We start from the raw sequence: 13,868 nt of genomic DNA on the forward strand, positions 1-13,868 counted from the left end.
TAACCATTTTTCAGTTTAAAAGTATTTAATTAGATATGAAAATAGATTTTCAGATAATCCTAAGAATTTTTTACACCAAAATTACATGGCATGATAAAATTTGATGGTGTGTTCCGTGAGACAATGCGAGCAAGATCCATGAAGTAGAGGGAGCGAAATCCGTGAAGTATTGGGAGTGAGATCCTTGAAGTATAGGGAGTGAGATCTTTGAAGTATTGGGAGCGAGCTCCGTGGCGAATAGGATAGGGAATCCTAAAAATTGGAGCGAGATCTCAAAACGATGGGAATGGGTTCTGAGTGAGATCCCGGAGCGGGAAAGCCGCTCTAGGGTGGCGCTCCCGGTAACTATGGTTGGAACAACTTAGTAATGAATGGGGGTGTTAAAAACAAGCATCGCTAAGATTATGAAGTTTAGGTATTTTAAAAAACAAATTGGTTACCTGGATTGTCCATCCAAAAAATTGGGTCAGACCAGCAGATTGGCGGTCCAGTTCAGGCCTTCAAAAATCTCAAAATATAACTGAAAATCTTTAAAAATATTATTTTTCAGTTTCTAAAAAAAATCTTGATATTGCATTATGGTTTTTTTATTATTTTAACAAAAATCCATATATACTGAAAACTCATCTGTCTGATGATATGTTGTCCATTATATTAATTTCACAGATAACAATTTATCTTCTCGATCGCACTTATCCAAATGGATAAACAAATATGTGCCAATAAAAATTCGATTCAACACCAAAATTATTCATCGTGCCATCTGAATCAATCCAAATAAATAACGCAATGACATTTTGAATTTAATAGCGATAGCTCTAGGTAATAAACCCCACCCAAAAGAAAAAAACTGAAAGCCAATAAAATAAAAATAAAAAAAGTAAAAAGAGTCCAACATGAAGATCATGTAAGGGTTATCCCATAAAGAGAAAGGTAACAAAAGGTACTACCAAATTAGGCGATTTATGGTGTAGTTTGCGTTTGTTGAGACTAGGTTTTCATATCTCAACGTTTCAAGGGTCATTCATATGTATGTAACCTCGTTAATAAAACGAGGAGACGAAAGATAAGTTCTTCGTGCGTAAGACACGTGAGTAACAAAAAGAGAAGAAGGTCAAAGAACAGTTGTTTGTGCGTAACGCACGTGACTAAAGAGAAGATGCGGCAGAAAAGTTTGTTCGTTCGTAACACACGTAAGGAAATGTTACGCATTTTTTTTCGGTTGGGGGTGGTTAAAAATAATAATAAAATGTGTAGTGTGCATGGAAAATTTATCCCCTGTTATTCATATCAATTTTCGATTCAGATCGGATGATTTTTATTTGGATCAACACTTTTTAAAACTTTATTTACTTTTATTGGTTGGATATAGTGTCCAAAAAATCGGTGAATTGGATTGGAACAGGCCGATCTGGATTAAGAATCGGTAGAATCTATCTAGATCCTGTAATATATCAAGAATTAGATGGTTCTCCTATGAATAGGCCTGGCTAGTATGACTGGCTCCACCTTTTTAAATTTTTTTTAAACCGGCCAAAATCGGCCCTACTAATTTTTTTTTTCAAATTTGTTTAATTTATGATTTGGTCGATCGGATCGCCGATCCACTGAATTGGATCGAAAATTTAGAGGGGCAATCTAGGTCCCCGATCTATTTTTCAAACCTTGGTTGGATAATTAGTATAAGATTAAGTTGGGATCAAGATAAGTCCCCTTAGATTAACATAAGCTTAGGGTTTTACTTAGTCCAAGGGTGGGTGACGTGAGGTTTAGAAGTCTTTTTGGTCTGAGAGTAACGTGAGGTATATGTGGGCAACGTGAGAGCTAGAAAATAAACGAGAATGGAAGGGGTGTTTGGAGAGAGAGTTAGAGAGAGAAAATAAGAAAGTGGCCATTTAGCCTTTAGCCTAGAGAGTAATTATAGAGAGAGAAAGAGAATGTGTGGCTGCCCATCGAGATCAATGGTTTTTTATATGAAAAATTCTCTTTCTACCTTAAATTTTGCGTGTACACACATCATGTCGTGCTCAACACCCAAAGCATGTGCACCTACTTCCATAAAACGCCCACAAACAAATAGGAAATATGTATATACTGAGACCAGTTATTTTATATGCAAGAGATCACAACTATCATGAGAATGGCTTGGGTTTTTGTGGTAGGATTGCCGAGCCAGTGTTAGTCAGCCCCATAGTGTGGTCTCACTCCATTCTTATCAAAGGTTAGGGCCTCAAATCGCCGCTCATTTTACCATTTTTATTTATCCAACAAAAACAGAGATCGCAACCAATATTAATTATTAGATTTGAAACTGAGTGCCTAAGGTCGTGCCAATTTAGAGCACAAAGTTCAAAATGAAAAATTTTAAATGTACTTCATCTATCGAATTTTATATCTAAGGGATAACAAATGATTATGACCTTCTTTACCAAAAAAAAAAAAAAAAAAATTTTGATAGGGTCATAGCCCTATCAAATAAGTAAAACCTTACCTAATAACCCATCGAAAATAATAATTCAAAAATTGGAAAACCTTTACAGGGACATCTCGACTTTTAACATTATAGTTGTAAAAACAATTAGGATGTCAAACTCTAAAAATGTGTATATTATAGTAAATTATCTAGACCGTCCATTTCGTCCAAAAAATAAGTATTCAAAGATCTACAAGATCTATACTTTTTTTATTTTCAAATTTTATCATCGATGCTGAAAAGTTATTTTAAAGCCATCTTGAAAATTTCGGTTGCCAAAAATACTTTCTAGATTTGAAGTAAGCCTTTTATTTAGTTTTCATGAATCTTAGGCGTTATTAAACTTTCATCCATAATCTCAAAAATTTAAAAAGAAAAAAAAGAAAAACAAGAAGAAAGGATAATATAAAACTATCCAAGCAGTACGGTGGAGAGTCCGCCTTAAACCTTGCAAATCACGAGCTTTGAACAGGGATGGCTCGAAGGGGAACCAATTTTTGCAGGGTGACTCCAAACTTATTCCCTGGTATCCATCTCCACTGCTTTCAATCCATCAGGAAGCTCCCAATCAAAATAATGCAATAATGACGCAAGCATCAAGTGCACCATGCGAACCCCAAGAGGAAGCCCAGGGCATATCCTCTGCCCTGCCCCAAATGGTATACCTAGAAATCCTTCCCCTTGTAATCCACATTACAACCCAGGAATCTCTTCGGCTAGAAGGCTGTCGGATGGTCCCACACTTTAGGGTCTCTTCCAATGGCCCAATAGTTGATTAATACTCGTCTATGTTTTGGAATGATGTATCCCGCGACATTTACAGTCGCATCGGCCCTATGGGGGACGAGAAGTGGTGCGTGAGGGAGTCGAGTCTGACTCTTCCACGGTGTGCTCAGGACCACCAAGGGTCCTTGAAAGCTCCATCTTAGCCATGGCCATCGTTTCAGGGTTGTGAAGTAGCTCCGCCATTGCCCCCTCCACAGTAGTTGAGCTATTCTCGCTCCCCACTACAAACAAGTCTTGTGTACCATAAAACATGGCTACCTAAGTAAAGTTAGGGGCGGCAAGTGGTCACGTCGGGTCTCGATCAACCTGGACTTGAGCCAGGCCCAACTCGGGTTCAGGTTTTGGACCTAGATCTGACTCATCCCATCCAAAACTTGGACTTGGTCTAGAACCTAGCAAAAAAAAATTGCAAAAAAAAAAAATATATATATATATATATATATATATATATATATATATATATATATATATATATATATATATGGAAAATGATCTTGTAAGCCGGTGGGCTTACAGGTAAAAATATGCCCAACAGCCCAGATTAAATTTGGGCCGATCCAACAGTTACAACTTCATTTTGTGTTTAAATTTTAATTTCTTTTCTACAAATCCAAATAACTTGAAATTTTAGGCGTGTGTTCTTCAAAAATAGAAAAATCTAATAAAATATCAAAAAAATAATTTACATGAAATAAATTTATAAAATACCCCTGAAAAATTTTGGGGGTATTTTGGTCAATTTTGTTTTCACGAATTATTTTTTTGATATTTTTATTATGTGCACCTTAATGAGAAGAACATATGCTTAAAATTTCAAGTTATTTAGATTTGTAAAAAAAAAATTAAAATTCAAATACAAAATGAGATCGTGATCGTCAGATTGGCCCAGATTCAATATGGGCTGTTGAGTGTATTTTTACCTATAAGCCTACCGGTTTACAGTAACATTTTCCTATATATATATAGGGACAATCTAAACTTCACAAACCTTTAAATTACAAAGGTTCTAGAGAGAATTGTGAAGGGTGGATTTATTAATTTTGTAGTCTATTTTTTTAAAAAAATTGCTTTTGTGGGGCAATTTTATAAATATTATTACAAGACAGAAGGTATTTTTGTCATCTCTATAAAGGGTAAAGTTGAAATTTTAATTAAAAGACAAGGACACTCTACAAATAAAGTTTCAATACACTAACTTTCAAAATGCTATTGTATTTTTGTGAAAATTTCAAATTTACCAATTCTTAATGGGAAAGTTTCCTATTTAAATAATTTTTAATAAAAAATAATCATTATTTTAATAAATACACCCATCACAACCCCTTCTAACTTGAACTTTTGTATTTTGAAGGGTTATTAAGTCTAGACAAACATATATATATATATATATGTATATATATATATATATATATATATATATATATAAAGTCTTCCCTAAGCCTATAGGTGAAAATGAACAGTGATTTCGCCTACTCTCATCACCGTCCAAAGTTCATTGTATGGTCATGATTGTCTCTTAGTGTTTCATTTTTCTTTTTTTTTCAACAAATCAAAATGACCTGAAATTTAGAGCATATGTACAACTTATGAGGCGTACCTAATAAAAATATATAAAAAAGTAATTCGTGAAAAATATATTGGCCAAAATACCCTCGAAACTTTTCAAAGGTATTTTGGTCATTCTTAGCCATGGCCAACTTGTCAGGGTTGCGAAGGAGCTCCATCATTGCCCATTCCATAGTAGTCGAGCTAGAATCGCTCCTCGCAGCAAACAAGTCATGAGTACCATAAAACCATGGCTACTTGACTAAAACCAAGGGTGGCAATTGTTCAGGTAGGTTCAAAGTCGAATTGGACACGAACTCGACCCGAGTCTAGGTTTTCGGCCTAGATCCAATCTATTAGGTCCTACCAAATTTTTTTGACTTTTTTGAAAAGTATTGAAAAGATATATATATATATATATATATATATATATATATATATATATATATATATATATATATATATATATATATATATATATGAGTAATGACACTATGAAACCCTCCCACACCCATATGCGTAAGACCCAAAAGGATCACCATTAAATTTTGATACAAATCTCTAGAAAAGTTATCACATGGGTGTGGGACTTGGGTGAATGGATTTATTGATAACTTTTCTAGAGATCTGTGTTAAAATTTAATGGTGATCCTTTTGGGTCCTACGCACATGGGTGTGGGGGGGTCTCATAGTGTCATTACTCATATTTATATATATATATCAGTTCTCTCATTAAAACCCACCTAATAAAAATATTAAAAAAATTGTATGTACGTATAAATATTTGTATGTGTATTTCTGTATAGATATGTTCGGGTCCACCTGAACCCTAAACCCTCTCCCACTAGCTCCAAAACTTGGAACCAAACCCAGATCAGATTAACCGATTGTGTGGTCCCGATTGACCCAACCCAATTGTCATTTACCAATAGATGATATGCGATGGAGACATATGGAACCAAACTAGAGTTGACATGAAATGATCCCCGGTGGGTCAGGCACTTCATCACTGACCCATCCCTCGATCGGACCCGGTGGACCACAATTTATAATATTTGAAGGGGACTCGAGTGCCTTCACATGGAAAAGATTATACCCATACTGGTTTTCTTTGAATGAGGTATGATACACCACAGGAGCATCCTCCATCCATTCGTGATGAACAATGGCCACTAGTTGTTCCCAATTATAGAACACCCATCAATAGGGATTAAAGTTAATAATCTCCTTTGATGGTGGATGTAATGTTGGTTGATTGGGGTCTCACCACGATTAACTTTCCATCATGGTAGATATAAATACCAAAATAACTGAGACCGTAAATATGGGATTTGGAGGCATGAGAGGAGCTCACTTTTTTCGACGTGTTAAACACATCAATCTCGGTAAAATTTTGAGGTGCAAATAGGTCTCGATGGTACACTTTCAGGATACAGCCAAATTGAAAAATAAATCTTAAGTCCCCGAATTGCACACTCGTGAGACCCTTACAACATCCTGAGTTGTACACTCATGAGACCCATATAAAACCACAGTCACAAAAAAACTTGATTTGTCTTTCCAATTGGTATGGTTCTACAAACATCAGTTATAAATAAACTTATCTCTCACTACAAAAATCATCATCTAATCGGTACAATACAAATGTAGATTAGGATGACAAGCTTCTCTCTCTCACTACAAAAATCTATTATTCAATCGGTATACAATAAAGCATCGATTGGAAACAACTTCTCTTTCATTACAGAAATAGCCTTCCAATCGGGCATATACTAAACTTCGATTGGGTATGGTGCACAAATATATCTCATGCTATAAAATAAAACTGTTACTTGAAAAATCAAGTGAGTTGTACTAATGAGCTAAAGAGAGTGTCAACCTTCCTGGTAACAAGAAGCCCGTTCCTGTTACCTGAGCCCATAAAGGGCCCTCTGTCTTAGTGACAGAATGTAGACTCTCCTGTTGTTCACGAGGGCGGGCGTGTGGGAGTCCATAAAATACTAGAGCGACTATCTTAAAACTTCATTAAAAAAGGCATCAAAATAACAAGAATGACGGGTGCAAAGTTGCCGCCGTGAAGGCAAAAACTTGGAAAAATTACAAATAACTCTCAAGAATAGATTTCTTATGCAACTTATCTCAAATTAAATATTTGTTCTCACATTTTACCCCAAAATATACTTTCTTAATTAATACCCTCAAGTAAAAACAAGCACATTTTTTGATGAAAATACCCTTTGGACCTATTGCTAGACCGCATGAGCCTATTGCTGAACCACATGGGCCTATTGCCGAACCGCTCTTTAGTAGTACTGGACCGCATGGGCCCATTACCGGACCGTTCTTTGTCAGTGCCAGACCAATTTAGGATATTGCTGGACCGCTTGTTTATACTGTCGGACCTCCTTTTTGTATTTAATGAGAAAAGTTAAATAGTCGGTGTTAAGAATAGAGACAAGGCATTTTGGTCCTAAAAACTATAAATTTTTTATTAAGGGGTATTTGCTAGAAAAGCTTACTTTGGGGTAAATGTTGTGATAAAAAATTTGTTGGGGGTAAGTTGTAAAGAAAGTTGGGTCGAAGGGTTTTTTTTCTAATTTTCCCTAAAAACGTTTGCTGGTGGACCAAAGGTCCACACTATGAAAAATAGACCTACAAAAAAAAAAAAAAAGTAGTTTTGAAACACTAAAGCTAACATATACCACAAACCATATTGCCTCTTGTGTGGCTTGCTTTTCATTTTCAGTGACAAGGGTAGTGTCTTACAGTGAGCAAAGCTAAGATCTCACTATGCCTAAACTCCATCCCATTCTCCTGGTTAGAGTCAAGAATAACGTCGATGAAGGCACCCCTGGCCACTCCACCTCTCTCTCTGGACTCTAGTTGTTCGCTGATCTTCACATAAAGAATATGGTGTAACTTGTTGAATGGTGATATAAAATCCACTTGATAGATGCTTTTGTCTTTTATCATTTGTTTGGAGGCTTTTTTATCACTGTAATTAGGTAGCTTGTATAAAAGCCAAAAAAACAACGGGGTTTTTGAGACATATGATTCTTCTTGGTCTTGAACTCCTCTCTCTCTCTAGAAAAGGGGCTTGGGCTTCTTGGATTGTGTTGAGAAAGGAAAGGAGGTGAAGAATACTTTTCTTGTTCTATTTTTGGGAGAAATGGTATGAGCGTGTGTTGCTCATGTTCTTGAGTTATCCAAAGTAAAGTGGGGTAAATTGTGTTCTTTTGGATGATCACAAGGAAGTTATTTTTGGTGATGTTTTTTTTATCAATTTTCTCCTTTTAAGGTAACATTGTATCCCTTTGTAAATTTATCTTTTGAAAGTGGAATATGTGCCGGCTTGCCCGTGGAGTAGCCCTATGGGGTGAACCACGTTAAATTGGTGTTGTTGTTTGTCTCTCTAATTTTCTCTTAGGACTATTTCCCATCTTTAATTTATTTTCTTAAATTGTTGCCCACGATCATTGAGCTCATTATTGGATCATCGATTTTACATACTTGGCATTGAGTGTGCGATATTCAGTGATCGGTTAAATTGGGGTTTCAAATATTGGGGTCTTCAACAAGTGGTATCAGAACATTACGTTTTGTGCAATATATTTTGAAAAATGACGAGTAATCGGTTTGAGGTGGAGAAATTTGATAGACAAAATAATTTTGAGATATTAAAAATTCAAGTTCATGTTATTTTGGTCCAACAAGGGCTATACAAAACATTACTCGGAAAGAAAAAGAAACCGAAGTCTATGAGTAATGAGGATTGGGAGGAAGTGGACATTAAGGCTATGGCTACAGTTCGATTGTGCTTAGCAAATAAAGGTTTTATTCAATATAGTGGGAGAGAAGACAACAAAGGGCTTGTGAAAAAAAGTGTTTATTAAAACAAATCTCTTACGAATTGTATTATATTAAAGAGAAAATTGTTTAGTTTAAGGATGAAAGAGGGGACAAAAGTTTTCGATCATTTGAACACTTTCAATAATATTATTTGTGAACTTTATAGTGTTGGTGAAAAATTGAAAGATGAGGACAATGCGGTAAGTTTGTTATGTACTTTATTGGAATCTTATGATAATTTAGTGACAACATTAAGTTGCACTAAAGAAGATTCACTTGACTTAAGTATGATGACTAGTACTTTGCTTGCCCGTAAACTTTGAAAAAAGGCATCTATTGGAGAACCAAAATTGGAAGTGCACTTTTCAAGGGGTCGTTCAAGTGAGAGAGGTAATTCCTCTCGAAATTTTTCTAGATCTAAGTCGAAAGGTCGATTTAAGTCTAAAGGTCGAGAAAACAAGTTTGTTTGTTGGAGATGTGGTGAAGCAGGACATATGAAGAAAAATTGTACAAAAAGTAAAGGACAAAAGTTCGAAAAAGCAAGAGAAACCAATGAATCAAAAAATAAGCTGAATCAAGTGGAGGAATCTACATCCGATTTTATTAAAGAAGAGGTTTATCCAGTGGGTAGCAATCCTGAATTCCATCAAAATTGGATTTTGGGTAGTGGTGCTACACATCATATGTGTCCACACAAGTCATGGTTTAGTTCATATGAACCATGTGATGGTGGTTCCGTGTTGATGAGAAACAATTCAAGTAGTAGAATGGTTGGGATTGACACAGTGAAATTAAGGATGTATGATGGAAGTATCTGTACACTTGAGCATGTTCGACATGTACCAGACTTGAAGAAAAATTTAATTTCTCTTTCTTTAGTGGATTCCCATGGCTATAAATTCACCAGACAAAGGGGAGTTCTTAAAGTATCTAAGGGTGCTCTTGTTGTGATTAAGGGTGTTAGAGTTGGGAACTTGTTTAAGCTATTGGGAAGCTCCATTGTTGATGATGCGACAAATTTGGTAGTGGAGAGTACTGATCTTCCACTACGCTTATGGCATAAGAGGTTGGGCCACTTGAGTGAAAAGGGTATGGAGATTTTGATGAAGAGGAAGCTAATTTCCACCATAAAATTTGGGGAATCCGAATTTTATGAGCATTGTGTCCATGACAAACAACATAGACGAAGTTTCAAAGCCGGAAGTCATTCAAGTAAGGAAATACTTGATTATGTTCACTCGGATTTATGGGGGCCCTCACCCATAATGTCATATGGTGGTGCATTATATTTTATTTATTTTATAGATGACTTCTCAAGGAAGGTATGTATATTTACTCTTAAATCAAAGAGTGATGCATTTTTGGCTTTTAAGCATTTTAAGGCTGAAGTTGAGAAGAGTACGGGGCACCACATCAAAACACTTCGCATCGACAATGGGAAGGAGTATAATTTCGATGAGTTTACAAAATTTTGTAAAGATGAAGGAATCAAGAGACATTTCACCATGGTTTACACTCCCCAACAAAATGGTGTTATGGAAAGGATGAATCGCACATTAATGAAGTGAGTAAGAAGCATGTTGAACAATGTCGGATTAAAACAAGAGCTATGGGTCGAAGCTGTGATGAAGGCTTGTTATCTAATCATTTGATCACCTTCGATGGCCTTGGGGGAGAAAACACCCCAAGAGGTATGGTTCGAAACTCCTTGTAATTATTTTGATTTAAAGATTTTGGTTGTGATGCTTATGTTTTAATTCTTAGTTGCCAAAGAAATAGGCTTGAACCAAAATCAAAGAAATGCAGTTTTGTTGGATATAGAAAAGATGTGAAAGGATACCAAATATGGGATCCAAGTGTTTGAAAGATAATTACAAGCCGAGATGTGCATTTTGATGAGTCATCCGTGTTGACAAGAGATATAGAAAATGAGATTAAAAAAAGGAAAGAATCTCATAATGACACTTAAGAACTTGATTTTCAACGTTATGTCCCATCATCTAGTGAATGCTATATGCCGAAAGAAGCACCCACAAGTATCAATGAAAAAGTTATTGATGAAGAAGAGCAAGTTGGTGAACCAAGTGATTCCCATGAAGAAGTTGCACCATCCATGACAAGAAGGTTTACAAGGATAATTCGTCCACTCGAGCGGTTTAGGGACTGTGGATTCTGAAGTACTATATGCTTTGGTTGTTATGAATGAAGAACTGAGAACTTACCAAGAAGCTATGGAAGGGGATGATTCCATATTTTGGAAGAAGGCCATGGAAGATGAAATGTTGGAACTTCGTAAGAACAAGACTTGAGATTTGGTAGAGTTGCCAAATGGTAGAAAAGCGGTTGGTTGCAAGTGGGTGTTCAAGGGATTGATGAAAGTTTGGAAAGTTATAGGGCAAGGCTAGTTGCAAAGCGGTTTGCACAAAAAGAATGTGTTGACTTTTTTTGAAATATTTGCTTCGGTTGTCAAGTTAGACTCTATAAGGTTGGTGCTTGGGTTTGTTACATTGCATGATTTTGAACTTGAACAAATGAATGTAAAAATGACATTTTTACATGGTGAACTTGAAGAAGAAGTGTACATGCAACAATCGAAAGGATTTCTTAAAAAGGGAAAATAAATATTAGTGTGCAAGTTGAAGAAATCTATATATAGTGTGCAAGTTGAAGAAATCTATATATGGAATCAAGCAAGCACCAAGACAATGGTATAAGACTTTTGACATGCTCATAATTGGTGTTGGATACCATAGGAGTGATTATGACCATTGTGTTATATGAAGTTTTTTTATGATGGTTCTTATTTAATCTGAGTCTTGTATATTGATGATATGCTTTTCGCATGCAAGGATAAGATTAGGATTTATGAGCTCAAGGCATCTTTGAGCAAGAGTTTTGAAATGAAAGATCTCGGGTCTGCAAAACAAATACTTGGAATTGAAATCCAAAGAGATCGATAGAGTGGGACTTTGTCACTTTTACAAAAGAGTTTTATGGAAAAGATGCTTGAAAAATTTGACATGAGCAAGACAAAGCCAGTGAAAACTCCATTAGCTTCTCATTTTAAGTTGTCTTCTAAGCATAGTCCGAAGACCGTGGATAAAAAAGATAATATGGCTAAGGTGCCATATGCAAGTGTTGTGGGAAGCCTAATGTTTGCCATGGTGTGTACTAGACTAGACATAGCATATTCGGTTGGTGTCTTGAGTCGCTTTATGACAATTCTTGGAAAAGCTCATTGGGAAGGTGCAAAATGGGTGCTTCGTTATTTGAGAGGCACGAGTGATTATGCCATGATGTTTAGTAAAGGCTCAAGGCAGATTCAAGGCTATGTTGATGCAAATTATACTGGTGATCTTGATAGAGGAAGATCAACTATCGGCTATGTTTTCAAGTTTGAAAATAGGCCGATAAGTTGGATGTTTAAACTTCAATTAACGGTTGCGTTGTCCACCACCGAGGCGGAATACATGGTGGCAATTGGAACATGCAAAGAAGCAGTTTGACTTCAAGGCCTTATGGGAGAATTGGGTATCAATTCTAAGCCCATGGAAATACTTTGTGATAATATAAGTGCCATTAATTTAGCTAAGAATTGCGTTTATCACAGGAGGACGAAGCACATACTAGTTCGTTATCATTATGTTCGACAAGTTGTTGAAGATGATTTGGTTCGTTTGGTGAAAGTTGGAACCAAGGAAAATGTGGTGGATATGCTCATGAAGACAATTCCAATAGAGAAGTTGGAATGGAGCCTAACTTCTCTAGGTTTCACGACGAAGTAAAAAGGGAATTATCGGCAATGCAAGTAGGTGATTGCTATCAATGTGGAGCTTGTTGAATGGTGATAGAAAAATCACATGATAGATGCTTTTATCTTTTATCATTTGTTTTGGGGCCTTTTTGGTCACTGTAATTAGGTGGCTTGTATAAAAGCTTCAAAAACAAAGGGGTTTCTTAAGACACCATTCTTCTTGTTCTTGAACTCCTTTCTCTCTAAAAAAGGGGCTAGGGCTTCTTAGGTTGTGTTGAGAAAGGGAAGAAGGTAAAGAAGAAATTTCTTGTCCTATTTTAGGGAGAAATGGTATGAGCGTGTGTTGCTCATGTTCTTAGGTTATCTGAAGTAAAGCAGGGTAAATTGTGTTCTTTTGGATAATCATAAGGAAGGTATTTTTGGTAATGTTTTTTTCATCAATTTTCTCCTTTTAAAATAACACTGTATCCCCTTGTAAATTTCTCTTTAAATAGTAGAATACTTGTCGGCTTGCCCGTGGACGTAGCCCTACGGGGTGAGCCACGTTAAATTGGTATTATAGTTTGACTCTCTAATTTTCTCTCATGATTATGTTTTTCATCTCTAATTTATTTTCTTAAATTGTTGCACACGATCCTTGAGATTATTATTGGATCATTGATTTTTTTTAATCAGAATGGATGGTTGAGATTGTCCCAATCACAATATCATGCTTATACACTGTTTTATTTTTAAATTTTTTCTACCATACATTTGGACACTAAATTTGGGGCATTCACTCCTCTCTTAAACTCGCATATGAAAAACTATAAAAAAAAAGTCCCAATAAAATAAAAATACCAAAATACCTTTAAAAGTTTCATAGGTGGTTTGGTCATTTTATTTTTCAAAAAACGTATAGGAGATGAGAGATCTAGGAAAATATATAGGAAAACGTTTATAGAGCCGAGGCTCAAAACAATCAAATTAGAGCCCATCTCAAAAATTTCACTACAAGAGGTTGTTTTGATGCCCAAATATTCTCAAATTGATCATCTAGACATCAAGATGCATGGACATGAAAAAAAAATAGATTTCAAGTTTTGGAAATAATGTATCTTGTAATGCATTTTTTGACAGTGACTTTTCAAGATTTTCAAGTTTTGATTGATCTGATCAATCAACACTATTTTTTAAGCTGTAAATTTTATAATTAAAGATGAAAATATATTTTAAGGCAATCACAAAAATTTTCAGTATTGAAACTACAATTCTCGACACTATTTGAAGATGCGGTTTACTTTGATTGTTTAGAGCCTCGGCTCTCTATAAACGGCACCCAAATGTATATGGTGGAGAAACATAGATGAAATTACTCTTGTTTGTTTTATGGGTGTGGTACTAACCTTAATGCAATTATGGCGCACCTCCAAATTTTATCCTAACAGGTAATTTTGTTGTAAAAAAAAATCTTAAGATTAT

The 13,868-nt window shown here is 35.6% G+C and overlaps 1 pseudogene; it reads right to left on the reverse strand.

The window, feature by feature from the left end:
* Positions 1 to 2,928: 2,928 nt before the first annotated feature.
* On the reverse strand, positions 2,929 to 3,511 carry LOC18443244 (cytochrome P450 76C4 pseudogene; annotated as a pseudogene).
* Between the last annotated feature and the right edge of the window lie 10,357 nt (positions 3,512 to 13,868).

This window comes from Amborella trichopoda, chromosome 2, assembly GCF_054954075.1.
Source record: "Amborella trichopoda isolate Santa Cruz 75 chromosome 2, AtrichopodaSantaCruz75HAP2 v2.0, whole genome shotgun sequence".
Classification (NCBI taxonomy): Eukaryota; Viridiplantae; Streptophyta; class Magnoliopsida; order Amborellales; family Amborellaceae; genus Amborella; species Amborella trichopoda.